At 37.7% G+C, this 19628-nt stretch overlaps 6 non-coding genes across 6 annotated transcripts; 4 read left to right on the forward strand and 2 right to left on the reverse strand.

The window, feature by feature from the left end:
• Window positions 1-4722: 4722 nt before the first annotated feature.
• TRNAA-AGC (transfer RNA alanine (anticodon AGC)) lies at window positions 4723-4794 on the forward strand. The gene has a single exon. It is a non-coding gene; the product is annotated as a tRNA-Ala (tRNA).
• Window positions 4795-12258: 7464 nt separating this feature from the next.
• Window positions 12259-12330, forward strand: TRNAA-UGC (transfer RNA alanine (anticodon UGC)). The gene has a single exon. It is a non-coding gene; the product is annotated as a tRNA-Ala (tRNA).
• Window positions 12331-12659: 329 nt separating this feature from the next.
• Window positions 12660-12732, forward strand: TRNAK-UUU (transfer RNA lysine (anticodon UUU)). Its single transcript has one exon. It is a non-coding gene; the product is annotated as a tRNA-Lys (tRNA).
• A 524-nt stretch (window positions 12733-13256) lies between these two features.
• On the reverse strand, window positions 13257-13329 carry TRNAK-UUU (transfer RNA lysine (anticodon UUU)). The gene has a single exon. It is a non-coding gene; the product is annotated as a tRNA-Lys (tRNA).
• Window positions 13330-17843: 4514 nt separating this feature from the next.
• On the reverse strand, window positions 17844-17950 carry LOC132538402 (U6 spliceosomal RNA). The gene has a single exon (XR_009549770.1). It is a non-coding gene; the product is annotated as a U6 spliceosomal RNA (small nuclear RNA).
• Window positions 17951-18706: 756 nt separating this feature from the next.
• Window positions 18707-18778, forward strand: TRNAA-AGC (transfer RNA alanine (anticodon AGC)). Its single transcript has one exon. It is a non-coding gene; the product is annotated as a tRNA-Ala (tRNA).
• Window positions 18779-19628: the final 850 nt, after the last annotated feature.

A 19628-nucleotide genomic window follows, 5' to 3' on the forward strand; every position in this document is an offset into this window, starting at 1 on the left:
ATATTTTTAATGCCCTTCTGGATTGTTAACATTTAAAAAAATTGTCTTATAAAAACATAAATGACTGGATATAGGGTTTATTATAACCCAAATATAATTTCATGTTTACTGTCAATATAAAGACTGTGCCTAAATTAATGTCAGGTTTCAAATGGACCTGCATTTTTGGAAAACTCCCATGGCAATATTAAATATATGTTGTCTATTGTCAAATGCTTTTTCTACATATATGATGATAATCGCCTATGGTTTTGCTCCTTATCTCTAAGAATGTGATGGACTATATTAATACTACTAGGATAAATCAAAGCTCGACAGTAGTAACTAAAGCAGTACAGAGTCCATTCAAGAGTGTTGCAACAAGGAAAAAGAAACCTGAGCCATACAATCAGGTTCAATTCTGAATTCAGCATAGACAAATAGCAATTTATAGAGAAAGAAGGTAGGGGTGGTACAGTGGATAGAAAAAACCACTAAGGAACTTTCAGGGAGAGTGGTGGACTTTATCTAAACCAACCTAAAAGGATCTGGTCGTGGGTAGGTCAAAGTGCTTAGCCATCCCCTGGGAGATGGTGGAAGATGAAGAACTCAATTAATATGTTGAGAGCAAGTGGAGAATGGGGGAGTCCAACTAAGCAGAATTCTTACTGACATTGGACAAAACAAAGATAAGTACTAAACTCCAAAATAAAGACCTCCTTGAAACATAGAGTTCAGAGGCTCCTGTACAAAGTTCGGCTGAGGAGAAAATTTTGGTGTCTTTCTTAACATTCAGTGAGAGTTACATTTCTGAAATAACCCCCATTTAGATACCCTATATTGTAAGAAAGTGACTTGTAGCTTTCATTGTTGTTCAAACTGAGAAAGTTTGTGGTGACTTGGTAAAATGAATTCAAAGATTTTCTTTTTTTTTTTTTTTTTCTCCTGTCTTGAGAATTTTGATACCATGATACTTGACACATTGATAGAATTTCTTTTTCAAGGTATTTGTCTTTGTTTCCTCTTTTGGAAGGGCAGACATACTCAATTATTTTTTCTATTTTTCCAAATTAATGATCTCTTTAGATTTTTCTTTCTCTACAGGGACTAATGTAGGTATATTATATACAAAATCCAGTTCGTCCAAGTTTTCAAATCATTTGTTAAGTTGTGCTATATTTCTTTTTATTTTTATTTTTAATTTTAATTTTTTTAAAATTTTTAAAAATATTTTATTTTATTTATTTATTCCCTTTTGTTGCCCTTGTTGTTTTATTGTTGTAGTTATTATTGTTGTTGTCGTTGTTGTTGGATAGGACAGAGAGAAATGGAGAGAGGAGGGGAAGACAGAGATCTGGAAGAGAGAAAGATAGACACCTGCAGACCAGCTTCACTGCCTGTGAAGCGACTCCGCTGCAGGTGGGGAGCCGGGGTTCAAACCGGAATCCTTATGCTGGTCCTTGTGCTTTGCACCACCTGCGCTTAACCCGCTGCGCTACAGCCCGACTCCCTGTGCTATATTTCTTATGATTAAAAAAACTGGGGGGAGGGAGGCCTGCTGATGGCACACCTGGTTAAGCACTCACATTACCATGCACCAGGACTTAGGTTCAAGTCCCTAACCTCCATCTTCAGGGGGAAAGCTTCATGAGTGGTGAAGCAGAGTTGCAAATATCTCTATCGCCTCCTTCCTTCTCTATTTCTTTCTATCTCTGTCCGATAATAAATAAATAAAATATTAAAAAATTGATTTTAATTTTCCTTTGATGGTTATTTCTTCCATTTAGTTCTAATTGTGTGTTTACATTAATCATTTCTTTTTTTTAATTTTATTTATTTATTTATTTTTAGCCAGGACATTGTTCAGTTCTGGTTTATGATGGTGCAGGGTATTGAACCCAGGACTTTAGAGCCTCAGGCATGAGAGTCTGTTTGCTTAACCATTATGCTATCTACCCTCCATCCTTTAATCATCTGTTGATTATGCAGGCTAGTCATTTATTTTGTTGGCTTTTCAAATATCCAAATTCATCAAATATTTTTGTTAATTCTACTTAGAAACAACTCATTGTTTTCTCATTTCGTCCACCTTCTTTTTTATTTATTTAGATTTTTTTGTTCTTCACTTTGTAGCATCTTGAATTGAGTATTTGATTAACTTATTTTCATTATTATTAACAGTCTTTTAATTGTAGAAGAGTATCATTTACTATATAAAGTGATTGTGTCTTTCCCTCAAGCAAGAGACTTTTCCAATGTTTACTGAGGTTCTGTCCTCTTACTGGGCAGGTGGAGTCTTCATAGGAATGTGAGATTGGTGAGCCAGTTCAGAGTGCCACAAATTTTTGTTCATTTGTTTTTCTTCTGGTACTTTCCTTCCTTACATAGTGAACATTTACTTGCTCAGTTCTTCAGCTAGATGCGCCTTAGGAAATTTTATCATAATTTTGAGACTGTTTAACTTGTAGGAATTTTGAGTGCATAGAAACAATTATCAATGCTTTTCACAACTGCATGTTTACATAGCTTACTCTAACAACTTGTCTATTCTTGTAGTATCTATCCTGTAGAGTATAACCATCTTAGGAGATGGTTATTTTTAGTTAAAAAATATTTAATATCCTCCACAGCACCCCAGTTTGCTAGCTTCCACCCTCTTTCCTCTTCTGGCTCAGATAAGCTTAGTTCTGTTGTCAATGTTTATTGGTTTTTCATTTTCTTTTCTTTTGTCTGTTTATCACTTTTATATCCATCCAACACATTCATGAGTGCAATCATCCAATATTTGCCTTTTCCTCTTCTGATTTATCAAACCTTGCATAATCTTCTGGAGGGTTGTAAAAGGCAGTAGCCTTGAAATTCCCTTTTTATGCAGTTGTTTGTTAAGTGCTTTTAGTATGAGTTGCTTGTAGTATGAGGTGTAAAATTCCTTTCCCCTTCCCCCTTGAATAAGCAGGACCTAATCAGTGAAGGCCACCCATTGTTCGAAGGACCCTGCCTGGGGACAAGCCTTATCAGGACCTCATCAGTGAAGGCCACCCATTGTTCGAAGGACCCTACATGGGGACAAGCCTTATCAGGACCTTTGAACAGACTTTGTGGTGTGCTGCCTACCGGATGGGTGGTCATAGCCGATAGCAGGAGGATGTGGTGACCCTGCCTGGTTGAATTCTATTGGTTGTGTGATCTTACTATATTTGAAACTAGCCCCCGCTTTGCTTTGAATGGATCATGCTTTTGCTAAGTTTGAAATGATTGGATCTTGTGTTTGCTATAGCCTGTTATTGGATGTAGGTTGATAAGGTGATGTGCTCCCCCTCCCTGAGTGTAGTCTGAATTCCTATAAATTGTATGGTTTGAGCCCTGTTCGGGGTCGAGTTTGGTAGACTAACACCAGTCACCATCTCGGCCCGGATTGCAATTCGTCAATAAACATCTTTGCTTCCTTACAGTGGATGGTGGTTTGATTTATGCTCGCTAACAAGGGTCTTTTGTTTTACAGATAATGGCAAAATTTCATCTTTGTTAATAAAAGAATAATCCTTCGTTTTATTATTATTAATTATTTTTATTTACTTATTGGATAGAGACAGCCAGAAATACAGAAGGAAGGAGGAGACAGAGAGGGAGAGAGACACCTGCAGCCCTGCTTCACCACTTGTGAAACTTTCCCCCTGCAGGTGGGGACCGGGGCCTCGAATCTGGGTCCTTGTGCACTATAACATGTGCGCTCAACCAGGTGCGCTACCGCGCGGCCCCAACCCCACTTTAAAAAAAAAAAAAAAACTATTTATTAATGAGGAATAGGAGGAGAGAGAGAAAGAACCAAACGTCATTCCGGTACATGTACTGGCGGGGATTGAACTCAGGACCTCAGGTGCGAGAATCCAACCCTTTACCCGTTGCAACCTTTCGGAACACTCCATTTTTTTTTTATCTCCACCTGAGCACTGCTCAGTTCTGGTTTAGAGCGGTGTGGGAGGATTGAACCAGGGACTTCGGAGCCTCAGGCATGAAAGTCTCTGTGTAACAATCATGCTACCAGCCTCATTCTTTACACATTTTTGATATTGCCAATAAGGCTACAATAAACACCGAGGTGGGTATAAATTTCAGTAATAATGTTTTCTTATTAGGTTGCTACGGTATGGTAGTTCCACTTTTAGCTTCTCTAGAAGCTCAGTCAATAGCTGCTTTTCCAAAGATGATTAGAACAATTTACATTTCAATGTGCAGAGCTTTTTTTATTTGTTTGTTGTTTTGTTTTTATCTTTCAAACAAAGGGTTAATACGCATCTCGTCCATAGTCTTTCTGCGGTTTCCTTTTCAGGGGAAACATTTTACCCCAAGAGCACCCCTGATAATAATAGCTCCTGGGCGACAGACATCAAAAGTTCTGCATTTTTCCTTCGTCTTCTCTTAACTTCTGGAGCAAAAGGCCGTTTTTGTATCCGTTGCGATAGTCCAAGAACAAAGGAAAACTCGAAAGAATATATCTAATTCTTGGCTTTATAGTGCCCTCAGGATGGTGACTGCAGTCGAAAGGGTTCCAAAACTATCAAGAGGGGCTTTGGGTCTAAAATAGAATTGATTTATTTTAGCAAGCGTGAACCACGCTTGACTTTTTCCAAAAGAACAGAGTCAAGCAGAGACAACTTTAACTTAAATACTGATTCCTGCGAAATCTACTAAAAATGGCTGCATTTTGTCTTGAAGATATTCCCAAGAGTTGCTTTCTGTCGAGGGGGTGTAGCTCAGTGGTAGAGCGCGTGCTTAGCATGCACGAGGCCCCGGGTTCAATCCCCGGCACCTCCAGCTTTTAGACAATTTAAAATTCTTGGTTCTAATCTGAAACTTGAAAACACAGCAAAAAGAAAACAAGCAATGAGAAGTTTGAGAAAAACAACGTAGATCCTCAGAAAAAAAAATTTTGCTCTGTGCTAGCCACTAGCATGAAACACGTGAAACATGGGGAGAATACAGGTCCATGAAGGACGATAAATGACATAGTGGGGGTTGTATGGTTAAATGGGAAACTGGGGAATGTTATGCATGTACAAACTATTGTATTTACTGTTGAATGTAAAACATTAATTCCCCAATAAAGAAACAAATTAAAAAAAAAAAAAGAAAGAAAAATGTGAAAGGAGAAAAGAGTTCCATTTGGGGAACAGAAGTATTTCATTAGCACATATGGAGACGCCACTCTAGCCTAAAATAACTCCGTAGGGAAATACATTCTGTTGACAATCTCAAAATTCATGAATTATGTTCCAGTTTTGTCCTATCTTTACTCACGCAGGAAATGGACTGGACTAGATGTTTTTGATGATTTGTGCCCTCTATCAGAAAGGAGTTTGCCAGATATTTGGTTAGTATGGTCCTTGAACCAAGAGTTGATCGTAGCTGATTTTGTAGAAATGAAGAATTTCTGCCCTAATCCAGTTTTCTAGCACTATTCTAAACTCTGACATTTTCCCAGACAATATTTTTAGTCCACCTACATTTATTTTTTTATTTATTTTTTCCACCTACTTTTAACTGTCAGGCTCAGGCAAAAATTACTAAAATCATGGGCCTCTTGGAACATGCCTAAAATAGGCTTCCTAGCCTCTTACTACACGAAGACCCCTACTTTCATCTGCTTTACTCCTACTTTTGGGTTCCTGTGTATTAAACAATTTGTCCTGCTTTATATTTTACTGCCTTTCAGCCACCAAGCTGCAGATGCTACCATGACACTCTTGTGACTTCCTCACCTCTCCAGAGCCCTCCCCCACTAGGAATAGAAACAGGCTGGGGGTATGGAGCTACCTGCCAAAGCTCATGTTCAGTGGAGAAGCAATTACAGAAGTCAGACCTTCCACTTTCTGCACCCAATAAAGAATTTTGATCCATACTTCCAGGGGAATAAAAAATAGGGAAGCTACCAATGGAGGGGACAGAACTCTGTATCTGTATAGAATTGTATCCCTGTTGTCTTACAATTTTGTTAATCAATATTAAATCACTAATGAAATTTTAAAAAAATAAGAAGAAATGCAGAATGAGCTCTATCCCAGGCCTACTAAACTACGTCCAAGATTTCAACATGCTGTGATTCCTCTGCACATTAAAGTTTGAAAAGTATCGGCTTGAGTGTAGTGGTTTGAACTAAGAGAACATATTTTATAAATACTTGCCAGATTTAATTTTTTTCTTCTATTTCCTACACCAGTGTAAAAATGTTGACTGTAAAAAGTATTGAACTAGGGTGGGGGAGACAGTATAATGGTTATGCAAAGAGACTCTCATGCCTGAGGCTCCAAAATCCCAGGTTCAATCCCCTCACCACCATAAGCCAGAGCTGAGCAGTTCTCTCGTATTTCTCTCTGTGTGTCTCTCTGCATCTCTCTCTAAAAAAATAAATAAATAAAAGTAATAAAAATAAACAAATAAGACTTTTTTTAAAAAGTACTGAACTGTTTGTGTCCTAACAATTGGCTCTTTTTCCCTTCTATAGTACAAGGGTATTTCAAAAACAGTAAACATTGAAACTGACATAAGATATAGCTTTTTAATAAAGAAGAAAAAGTTTGCAAGTTTAGCAATTGCTATGCTAGCTTTCAGTATAAACTGGAAAACTGAACCTATGCTTCTGTTGGGCAATATCTTATTTTGTTTAAAGTTTTATATATTTACTTATGAGAGAGAGTCAGAGAATAAGAGGCACATACTTGAGAGTTCAGCACTTTATCCACAGCATCACTTCCCTGGCCCCAATATTTTATTTTTATTTAATTAGCTAATTAATTTTACCAGAGAACTGCTCAGCTTTGGCTTATAGTAGTGCTGGGGATTAAACCTGGGATTTTAGAGCTCAGTATCTTATTTTATTTAAAAATAGTTACTTATTTTAACTCAAGGGAGAGAAACACAGCATTACTTTGGCATATGGAATATGGGAGATCAAATCCAGGACCTCACGCTCTTAAATCCCTCTACCCACTGCACCACCTACTAAGCCACTGGGAAATAATTTTTAATAGGAAAAGATCTCAATCATTTCAAAACTCAGACCTGCCTTCCATCAGTAAGTATTTAGGAAATTTTGTATTCATTTCCTTTTGTGCATAAATCCCTGTGATAGATTTTGAAGATCCTCAAACTATTAGCAGCTGGAATATAAGTATGAACGGAGAAGTTGGGCAAGGATTGAGAAATCCCTGATTTTCTCAATAGAAATGCCAGACTACCTCTTCCTGTTAATTATCAAGGGAAAAAAATAAATCCAAAAGGTATTCTTTCTCAAGTTAGGATATCTTGATGTTAGGATTTAATAGAAAAAATGGAGCTAGTATTCACGAGCCAGGCTTTTTAAAAAGTTTTAAAAATATATATACATATACATACACACACACACACACACACACATATATACTTTTTAAAAATCTTTTTTAAAATTATCTTTACTTGATATAGTCAGAAATCAAGGGTGGGGTATGTGATAGAGAGACACAGAGAGAGTAGTTCCAGAGGTGGCACAGTGGATAAAACACTGGATTCTCAAACATGAGGTCCAGGTTCAATCCCTGGTTCACATGTACCAGAGTGTCGCCTGGTTCTTTTTCTCTCTCCTCCTGTCTTTCTCATTAATAATAATAGTAAAAAAATCTTAGAGAGTTACCAGAACACTGCTCATATCAGAACACTGGCTTATAGTGGTGCTGGGGACTGAATTTGGGACCTTGGAGCCTTAAACATAAGAATTTGTTTGCTCCACTATGACACCATCTCACCAGGCAATGACTTGGGTCCACCTGCATACTAGATGTCAGGCTCAGGCAAAAACTAGTAAAGTCATGGGAATAAAACTACCACCCTTTTTCAAAATGAAGACCCCAAATCTTCATCTGCAATATTCTTGCCTTTAGGTTCATAATTAGCCAACAATTTGTTCTGCTTTATATCTTAACTCTTTTTCAGCCACTAGGTTCCAGATGCTACCATGATGCCAACCGGACTTCCCTGAGCAGACGATCCTACCAATATGTCCTAGAACCTCACCTCCCCAGATTCCTGCCCCACTAGGGAAAGAGAGAGACAGGCTGGGAGTATGGATTGACCTGCCAATGTCCATGTTCAGTGTGGAAGCAATTACAGAAGCCAGACCTTCTACCTTTTGCATCCTAGAATGATCCTGGGTCCATACTCCCAGAGGGACAAAGAATAGGAAAGCCATAAAGGGAGGAGATTGGATACAGAGTTCTGGCGGTGTGAATTGTGTGAAATTGGACTTCTCTTATCCTATGGTCTTGTCAATATTTCCATTTTATAAATAAATAAATGAAAAGAATTATAGCCATTGTGTTATCTCCACTGCTCTCTGATGATTTTTTTTATTTGTTTAAGTGAAGAGGAACCTCTTCTGTCCTTTTTTAACCAGAGAACTGCTCAGCTCTGGCTTATGGTAGTGTGGAGGATTGAACCTGGAACTTGATAACCTCAGGCATGAAAGTCTCTTTGCATAACCACTATGCTATACCCCACCTTTGCCTCGCCTCGCCCCGCCCCGCCCCGCCTCTCTCTCCCCTCCCTTCCCCTCCCCTCTCCTCTCCTCTCCTCTCCTCTCCTCTCCTCTCCTCTCCTCTCCTCTCCTCTCCTTTCCCTTCTTTTTCTTTTCTTTTCTTTTCTTTTCTTTTTTATTATTGGGGAGATTAATGGTTTACAGTAAAGACAGTTGTTTATGCATATATTAACTTTCTGTTTTCTGCAAAACACTCATCCCCAGCCTAAGTCCTCCACCATAATGCACCAGGACATGAAAGCCCCCTCCCCTATGACTTTTTTTAAGTTAACGTGGTGTGTTTGAGACTGTACACCCACACTTTTAAGCAGAAACATTGAGGAAGAACTCTACATTATTAAAAAAGTATTTTATTTTAATGAGAGATAGAGACAAACACAACAGAACACTGCTCAGTTCTGGTTTATGATGGTGCTGGGGATTGAACCTGGATCATCAGAGCCTCAGGCATGAGGGTCTTTTGCATATCCATTATATCTCCCCAGCCCAATAATTTTGTATTTAAAGGCTGATTTTTTTTTTTTTTAACCAGAGCACTGCTCAGCTCTGGTTTATGGTGGTGCAGGGGATTGAACCTGGGATTTTGGAGCCTCAGGCATGAGAGTCTTTGCATAACCATTATGTTATCTACCCCTGCCCATGGCTGAATATATTTTTTTGTTTGTTTTTCATAATGTATGCTTTTTTCTAATAAGAAAAATAACACACACAAAATAAAACTAATCTTGGAGGGCTGTGGAAGGTGACTAGATCTATCACTCCTCTTCCCCCTTGCCCAGAAAAAAATAAAATGTTTTATTTAAACTGTATTCCCTCCCTGCCCTGTTAATCTACAAGTTTATAAGTAAGGAGAGACCTGCTCCCTTCCCTTCCCAAGTCTCCCCTACCCCTACCCTCCATTCCTCTCTTTCTTCTCTTGTCTTCTGCCAACCGTTCCATTGTCTCTAAAAACCAGATCTTAAATTTAGATAAGGAATTCAAGGGAACTGAGTATTGAGTGTTGGGGGGGTAGTGGAACATATAGATATTGAATAATACATTAATGCTTTCTGTACTCAGTTAACACTATCGTATTTTGGTGGAATTATAGACTTCACTGTGACATTTGGCGAAACAACTCAGTTGGGAGAGCATGAGAATGAAGATCTGAAGGTCGAATTTGGGTTCTGTCATTGCTTTACATAATACTTAAATTCGATAGTAGTAAATGTATAAAACTAGTTTCTACCAGCTTTTGAAAATCCTATCAAAAATTGTACATATGTTGTTTTTTTTTTATCAGTCTCTTTTAGTTGGATTATTTCTCTGAGGTTTTCCACTAAATGTTAACTGACAGTACATAATTTATTTAAGGGTGAAAAATCTAAAAATTTATTTTCCTAGGTAGTTAAGAGATTCTAATACCTACATGCATTGTACTTACAATTAGTTTCTGCTTTGGTGCTGTGTGAGAGATAGACGTTTTAATCACAAGAATTATGTGTAGGGTAATTTGTAGAAAAAGAGCTACTACTAGTCAATGTGTGTCTATAGGTGTAGCATTTGCAAGAAAAAATTTCCAATTAGAAAAATCTAGGTTTGCACCTTGAGTCTGTTCCACTATTAAACTTCTGGAATATGTACGGAACATTGCTGAGTATCACTGAATTTTTAAACAATTACAAGAACACCCTGTGTTTTCTTGTCAAGCCTTGCATTCCTACCGAAAACATGTTTAACTTGCTATTTTCTGTTTTATTTTCTGTAGTGAAAAGTAAATGAAAATAAGCAATTCCATAAGAATTATACAACTGAAATTCACAAAGGGACATAAAACAGTGGAGACACATGAACAGTCAACAAAACTCAGACACAAGTAAAACATCTTCCCATTTCAGCTACTTTCTTGAAAACTATCATTGTTAGATGGTTCTTGGATCATTGAATTGTTCCTTTTTGTTTGTTTGTTTTTAATTACAGTTTCAGGATATGAGGGAGAGGTGGATATAACACCTGTGATTACTAAGGTTGATTCGGATGGTAAGATTGGCTAGGCCGGTAGCCCCTTCCTCACCGCTCCACGTGCGTCCTTCCCGAGTCTGCTGTCTTGAGTGAAACAGCCAGATCGTACCTCAACAGGAGTGAAAGAATAGTTATGCTTTAACCTGCTAGAACTTCTGAATTCTTAAATTACTGTTCTGATTTTACAGTTTTTGTTTTTATTTCCCATTGAGAACTCCGGGACACTGTCAGGAGAAAAAAAAATTATAGTACTTCAACATCAGAAATACTACAAAAGGGGGCGGGGGATAGATAGTGTTTCAGGTTGCAATGGGAAAATTGTTGAGAGAGAGAGAGAGAGAGAGAGAGAGGGAGAGAAGCAACATTAGAGACAGTGATTGTACAATTATTTGAGATGTATACACTCAATCCATTAGCCACTTAGCCCTCCTAACTCAAAGGCTATCACTTACTGTTCTGTTTTATTTTTTAAATGCTGTGAATCATTTGAAAGAACAATTCTGCCAGACAAGTCACATTATTCCAATTTTTTAAAGAGAGTTCACCTGGAGTCACTAAATCAGAAAGTTAACCGCTAGAAACCTGGTTCCAAGAAATGAGTTCTCTTGTAATCTTGGAAAGGGAGCATCGCTACGGCACACGTCGTGTCGGTGCTCCAACTCCAGACCAACTTGAGTGTTCAACATTTTATGGAATTCATCGCCTCTCAAGCTGCTTGTTTATATAGTCCTAATAGTTATAAACTCCCAGGGTTAAAGAAGTGTCCTGCGTGGTTTCGTTCATATGTAGAATATAGGGAAATGAAACACATGAAGTAGGGAAAAAGAAGTGACTAACCTGTCTCTAAGACTATGAAAACTATGGTGGTTATAGTGTGAAGTGGGGTGGGGCAGGGAGAGGTTGTGTACGTGTTGGGGGGAGTCGCAGAACTTCTGTGGGTGCAGATGGAACTAAAACCTTGTAATCTTATAAACCATTGTTAAATCATCAATAAAAATAGAAAAAATGTGTCCAGTAACAAAAACATGCTTTCTGGTTCGTAATCCCTGTCCTCAAATAAATAAAGACTTTATTTATTCCTTATGTAAAGATAAGGAAATACAAATGCACATTTGTGGCTACTGATTTTTTGTCTCATTCTCACAATTTGACATTTTTCTCTACCCCTGAAGCTGTTGTTGCATTCCTACCTTGTTAGTGAGATTTGGGGCTGACTACTGGGTCTCTTAAATAACCTGGATATGTGGATTAGAAAAGAACCTTATAGTGAGTGAACACATTTTTCTGACGCTAGTTTCCCAGCATCAACCTCAGTCCTTCATATTCTGATAGAATAAACAAATGCTATGAAATGTTTACAGAGGAGAAAAGTTGAATTTCAATAGCACTGTGTCTCAGTTTAAGACATATTTGGAGGAACTGAATGATTTGCAACATGGAATTTGATTCCTTGCAGAACAGTAGACCCTTGTCATATTTTAAAGTCAAAAGAGAATATTCTTGTGGTTGTTGTTGGAAACTTATTTTCGATTTTTGCTTTCCAGATTAAGTTCTGTAAGTAAAGAATTAATATCAGTTTTTGGCTCCTGAAGGTTTTATAACTGAAATCTATTACTGATGTACATTAGTACTGAACATTACCATTATAATGATAAAAATCCTAGAAAATAAAACCCACTGCTAAATAATCATATGCATTTTCAGTCCCAGAAGGGGGTGTAGTTCAGTGGTAGAGCGCATGCTTTGCATGTATGAGGCCCTGGGTTCGAACCCCAGCACCTCCAGTCAAGGTTGTCTTTTTCCCTCCCCAGCCACCAAACATTCCTCAAACCTGTAATTCAAACAATATATACAAGTTTCTTTCTCCCACTCCTCCACTCTTCAAAAGTAAAACTATAACCTAATAGATTTATTTAATTTTCTCGTCTGTTGTGTTTTTATGTACGTTCAACATAAAATATTTTACTTTACTGGGAAGTCAATGGTTTACAATACAATCGATAGTTTTTGACAGGATGATTCTTGACACAATGGTAAAGCAGTACAACAAAAGAAAAAGAAGTGTGGTGGGAACTGAGAACAGTAGATAGGCATCCACAGGGGGTATACAAGGGCCTGGGTAGCTCAGTCGGTAGAGCATCAGACTTTTAATCTGAGGGTCCAGGGTTCAAGTCCCTGTTCAGGCGACTTAGTGTTTTTATCATAGATAATTTAATTAGAAGAGTTCTAGTCCTTAGTTCTAGTATACTTTGACACTGAAAAACTCTGTGAAAAGGAGAGGAAGAATTTAAAAGGAAAATTCACTGTTCTCTTTAGTATTCAGGTATGAAATAGTTACATGGTAAATTTGCCCATTCCTCAAAACCACATAATTTACGACCTTGATGATTTTTTCAGTTTTAGGCTTTGGGAAACACATCCTGTAAGGTGTTATGCAACAACTCAGTTATACAGAATTTTCTTTCCAAGTAGTGCCTCAGTACTTCTCAGTCAAATCTTTGTATAGATTGATAACCCAGAGATAACTGGTTTTAGAGAGGCGTCTCATTAACTGATTGGAGCATTTTAATCAAAACTCCTGAATTCTTCAACAACAACAACAAAATAATGAAACCAGAGAGACATGACATTTTTCTTTAAGTTGTTTTAATTCTTTCCCTCTTTTAGCAATCCTCCAAAACTCTTCTGCTACTTGGCAAAAAGCACATACCGCCTGAACAGGGACTTGAACCCTGGACCCTCAGATTAAAAGTCTGATGCTCTACCGACTGAGCTATCCAGGCTCATGCCTTACCTTTTGGGTATCTAATCTAGATTCTTACAGTCAACCCATTCATTTTCATGCTGTTCATTTCCAAATTAACTATTCATTCCAAAAAGGACTCTGTTTGAGTCATAATTTCTAGAAGGAGAATTTCCCTTCATTCTCTCATCTTTGTCTTCACACCTGCAGGTTTTTGGAATCAGAAACCTACACATCATTGGAGGAAGGCCTAGAGAGTAGCTAGATACATGCACATAAATTTCTCAGCAACACACTTTTTCTGTCTGTATCCCAGTATACTGTCTTGAATATATTTCCTTTGACTCTCTCTACTTTATTTACTTCTAAAATTTTTATTAGTGACTTAATAGTGGTTTACAAGATTATAAGGTTCCACATCGCACTCACCACCAAAGTTCTGTGCCCGGATCCAGCCAACAACAATCACCATAGTTCTGCAGAAAGAAGAATTTGAAGACACTGATAATGTTTCAGAATGGTCTCCTCTCTGTGGAATGGTACTGCTATGCAAGAATTCCTTTTACAATCTAAGGATCTCTCTTTATTGACTTAGTATTCAGCAGTTTCTGTTGTCGTCTGTTTACTAAGTACAGCAAGCCTTGTTCTTCCCTTCATTCCCCAAACGATAGTTAAAGGTGTTTTAACTATCCAAAATATGGAAGAGTAAATATTTAACTTGTAGGGGTGCCCTGGGTTCACTGTTCTGTATTTCCAGGCTTCCTAGATAAAATAAAGTTATGTCCCAGCCATTTCTCCTTTCTTTGATGTTCTTAAGGAAATCAAATTTAACTGATACTTTCCTCCCCGTTTTTGTCCTCTTCTTCACTGCCTTTCCTTCTCCTCTTCCTAGACTGATATAGCTTTCAAAAATATTTTTAAAATTTTGAAGAAACTTTGACAGGAGAATATCAGATTTAAAAACGCTAGATGGTGGAGTTGGGCGGTAGCGCAGCGGCTTAAGCACGTGGTGCGAAAAGCAAGGACCGGTGTAAGAATCCCAGCTCGAGCCCCCTGCCCGGCTCCCCTTGTCTTCTCTTGTCTCCATTTCTCTCTGTCCTATCCAACAACAACAATAAAACAACAAGGGCAACAAAAGGGAATATGTTACTAAAAATAAATAAATGAATAAGAATCCCAAAGGAGATACGAGATAAGAGAGCACTGAGTAACTTCTTGAAAATATTTTCGTAAACAAAATTTTATAATTCTTTTCAAGAGCTATTTATTAGCTAGCTATTCTTTCACACAATTTTATTCTTCTGTTTCTGGCACATATGCCAACCTTTCCTGTTGTGCCATAGCATTCTCTGCAAGAAAGAAATTTTGATGGTTTTTGTTCCATCCACCAATCTTACTCAGCTGCCTTTGCCGGCCAGTGAATATTTTCCTCTCTAGGCTGAACAAAGCATCAATTCTTGAAATTTAATATAATTTCGTGTTTCTGTTTCTTCAGTCATAAAAATCACCAAGCAAGCAGACCTGGAACAAGTGAGAACAATCAGTGTATGAATGTACTTGAGAACTGGAACTTTTTTGAGTGTTGGTGGTTATGAACACCCCCCCCCCCCCAATCCTTACCTCCAGCTTCTACTGAATCCAGTAGCTTCCCTTACAGGCTTACAAAGGATCATGATCCTACTGAACACTTAGAGAATCCATTAAGAGAGAGGAATTCAATTAAATTGGATTCGTAGAAAACAGTAGAAGTAATTTTTTTGGTTTAACCAGACCCATTTAGTCCAACCTGTTCTTAGCTGTTTTAAAGTGGATAATTATTATGATAAATCAGTGAGCATGCCATCCAGAATATAACTAAACTTGTTCAGCAGTTTTGATCTAAATCTACCTGAAGAAGGGCTTTAGCAACAAGCAAGTTGTGAGAGGAAGGCTAACCTAACCTGTCTGCAGAGAAAAGACAAAGAGAACTATTGCTTCTTTTTCTCAAATAATTTGACATTTTCTGGAAACCGAGACCATAGGAATACAGAGAAAATCCGCAATTGCTTAACTTTAGGAATTTAGGGACTCTTCATTTTCTTCCATTATCTTTGGTAGGGTATAAATAGGAAGATTGGAGATAAGTAGAAGGATAATCAGTTATCATGAAAATTTAGAGTGGACGATCTTTATGCAAAACACGTCATGTCAATCAAACTTTCCTCCAAGTGTAGTCAAACTCTCCACTCTCCACTTGAAGTAGTTTGGAAGTCACCAAACTGCATCCCCTACTGCATTCCATTCTCTCGAAGTTTAGGAGAAAAGTAGTTCTCACTGTGAGAACTTGCTCCATGGCTAGGGTGGTAGTGGTGGTGGTGGTACTTAGTGAAAGATCATAATTATGTCATTATTCATAATCTCAGAGTACTAATTAGTTGTTAGGGGTTGCAAATGGAGTTTTATTCTTTTACGTCTTGTCTTGAATATTGTTAATGAATCATCCTCCAGCTATAGTTGTGTTTTTGGTATTTTTAGAGCAGAAACATTCTACATTCCAGCTTTCAGATTTGGAGGAAACCCATACTCCTGTTGGCCGCGTGGCCTAATGGATAAGGCGTCTGATTCCGGATCAGAAGATTGAGGGTTCGAGTCCTTCGTGGTCGATGTTATTTTGTTTTCCAATAAGCGTTTGATTTCCACCTGTTGACCCTGGAGAAGATTTTGGAAACCTAAAGTGAATCAGTCTTAAAACATTCACATAAAACCTAAAAGCAAGCATAAATATACATATCTATATATGTATACATATGTATTTAACATTTTTGTCTTTGGCACAGGGTCACTAAATAGTAGAGATACTAAATAGTTGTTATTGATATTATGTCAGATTTTTCTGGTTCACAGTCCTGCTCTAGAACTGGTAGGTAACCAACAATAAATGAGTATGAGTAAAAAAAACTACTGCAGACAACTCTTTGAAGAAATCTGTGTTTTAAAGAGCTTCTACTTAAGAGGTAGAGATATGTATTTGAAGAGGTAGATATACTGAACTCTGAACAGATGCTTGAGATCTGGACCTTCACAGTGAGAACTTGCTTTTCATCACCCAAACTATCTAGGCTTAGGGACCCAACTTTCCCTGAGAATTTACTCCGAACCAACAAGTCGATTATTGTCTAGCCTTACTGTTATTTGCCTTCACTATGCATAGGGTGTTAGTATTTTCCATTATATGATGTATGCTAGTGTAATTCGAAGGATGACTTGATGTTGCCCAAAATAGTTAGTTGTGTCAGCCTCATGCTATTATTCACTTTGAACTATCTTGGATCATTCAGAAGGGTTAATACATATTTTAATTGCTTTTTCAACTGTTTAAATGGGTTTTAAGTTTCACTATTCACTCTCTCATTTTCCACATACCCAGAAAGATTTAGGATTCAATTTTTGGTGGTGATGGATGGATGGAGGTGTGTGTGTGTGTGAGGGGGGTTAGAAGAAAAGTTAGCGGAACCAGGCAGTGGTACACCTGGGAGACACACATGCTACAGTGTGCAATGACCCAGGTTCTAGCTCCTGGTCCCCAGCTATAGGGGGAACGTTTTACAAGTGATGAAGCAGTGCTAAAGGTGTCTGTCCTATTCTCTGTCTCTCTATCTCTCCCTTCTCAATTTTTCTCTGACTTTAACCAAAATAAATAAGTAAAAAAAAAAAAATAGTTATAGGTAGGAAAGTTCAGTGGGAAGGATTTTTGTTCTTATAAAAATATTTTATTTACTCTAATGAGAAAGAAAGATACAGAGAAAGACAGAGATAAGAGCACTGTTGAACTCTGGTTTTCGGTAGCACTGGAGATTGAACCTATAATCTCAGAGTATCAGGTATGAGAGGCTTTTGCATAACCATTTTACTACCTCCCCAGCTCTGTTGTGTGCTGTTTCATCTCTCAAAATCAAGAGATTCAACAAAAATGTCTATAAGATTCTTTCTTTTTCCTCCTATTTATTTATTTATTTGTTTATTTATTTAATTTAAGAAAACAGATATTAACAAAACCGTAGGATAGGAGGGGTACAACTCCACACAGTTACTGCCACCTGCTCTCCATATCCCATCCCTGATAGCCTTCCCATTCTCTATCCCTCTGGGAGTATGGACCCAGGGTCCTTGTGGGTTGTTTCCTCCTCTTTTCATCCCCCCCCCTTTTCTGTTCTTCAGTGCTACTGAAAAATAGAACTCAAAGTTAATTTCCCCCCCAAAAAGTTTATTTCCCCTAAATATTCCATTAATCACTACGTAGTTTTTCCCCCCCATCATTCTCTTTTATTTTTTAACTCAAATCTGTTAAATCAGTTATTTCTCAATGAAAGCACAAAATCCTGCCTAGTTTCTGAATTCAAGGCTGTTTCTACATAGGGATACCTACAACACTGCCTTTCAGAAGTCTCCAATAACTGTGACTACTATTCTACAGTTATTGAATCATAGATGTGTCCTTCTGTTCAATGCATGGGGAAGTGTACGTAAGGCACTCATGAGTCAATCTTTTTTTTTTTTTTTCCTATGTTCTTGGTGCAAGATATGGAATGCTTCACGAATTTGCGTGTCATCCTTGCGCAGGGGCCATGCTAATCTTCTCTGTATCGTTCCAATTTTAGTATATGTGCTGCTGAAGCGAGCACATCGTGAGTCAATCTTAAGAAAAATGAGTACATTTTAGTGGGTCATATGCTTGAAAAATGATTACCTTTTAGAGGGTCATATGCCTGAAAGAGATGCTGTGACACCAGGAGTATATACATTTCTCTTGTCTTCTAACTCTCTTGTATACGGTCTTTTAAGACAAAGCTATAGTTTTGCCAAAACAAAGTCACTACCACATTTTCAAATCCAGATGCTGGATCCAATAGTTTGCAAATGGTATGAGACTACCTTGAGACTCTTACTCTGAATTAAACAGCCTCATGGAACGTTGTCTTTGTGTTTGCTAATGTTACCTGTTGTATCTTCATGACAATTTCCTAGGTAGAGAACTCTTTCTCTGTTTCTCTACCCTTCCCCTTTCTTTCTTTTTCTCTCTTTATGAAAGGAGAATGCAATCTAAAGACATAGCAAAAGATTCAGTCATGAGATTCCCCGTTTTTTATTATTATTAGATAGAGACCGAGAAATTGAGAGGGGAGGGGGAGTAGATAGGGAGGAGACATTCCCTTCTTGTGAACAACTGGCTAGAAACAGTCCTTTTAGTGGAGGAAAACTGGAAAGATCTAAGGGTCTTTCAATCCAGACTGCAATTTTTTTCTTGGCATAGCTGTGAGACAGGAATCAGTTTAGAAACTTCAGAAACAGAAAGTAAACATAAAGACTTTGGATTTGTCAACTCTCAAACAATGCAATAAAAAAAACACTACTGACTATTTTCAAGCATCCTCATAGTAGGGGGTATAGCTCAGTGGTAGAGCGCATGCTTAGCATGCATGAGGTCCTGGGTTCGATCCCCAGTACCTCCAGTTTTATTTTTTTCCTTCATTTTAATCTTTTTTTTTTCTTCCCTCACAGATAAGTATTGGTGACCTAGACCTCCCTATTTTTTTTTCTTGTCTATATGCATAACTTAACGTGTACCATTTAGTAAACTTGTTTTTTCTTCTTTCCTTCATAGCTAAATGTTGATAATTCTCCATATTCTTTGTGCATACCTTAACTTGTGTATTATTCAGTACTTACCTATTTTTGTCAGTGGAACTTTATACTCCTTGAACTTCCCATCCTGCCTGCTTCAGCGCACTAAAACTAAGAACAAAAATTCAGAAATTGCTCACTTAGAATCAGCTGAAGATAAAGAACAAAACATGACATGAAATCATAGCTTGATAATTCTCTTTGCTGTAACTTTTATTACTAGAAATCAAGCAAAAGGCAGCTGGCTCAAAAAACAGAATAAAGTGGTGGTGCACGAGTGGGGTGATGATCCTGTATGTAGGAGGCTCCAGGTTCAGTTCCTAGTATTACTACAGGAATCAACTCCATCCCTCTCCTGATTCCAGAGGAGATATTTTAAGTTTATCCAAATAAGTAACCTTTCATGTCATCTTGAAATTTCTTTTTTTCTTCTTCTTCTTTCTTTCTTTCTTTTTTTTTTTTTTTTTTGTTGGGGGAATTAATGTTTTACATTCAACAGTAAGTACAATAATTTGTACATGCATAACATTCCCCAGTTTCCCATATAACAACCCCCACTAGGTCCTCTGAATCCTTCTTGGACCTATATTCTCCCCACCCACCCACCCCAGAGTCTTTTACTTTGGTGCAATATGCCAATTCCATTTCAGGTTCTGCTTTTGTTTTCTCTTCTGATCT

Source organism: Erinaceus europaeus, chromosome 4 (assembly GCF_950295315.1).
Source record: "Erinaceus europaeus chromosome 4, mEriEur2.1, whole genome shotgun sequence".
Classification (NCBI taxonomy): Eukaryota; Metazoa; Chordata; class Mammalia; order Eulipotyphla; family Erinaceidae; genus Erinaceus; species Erinaceus europaeus.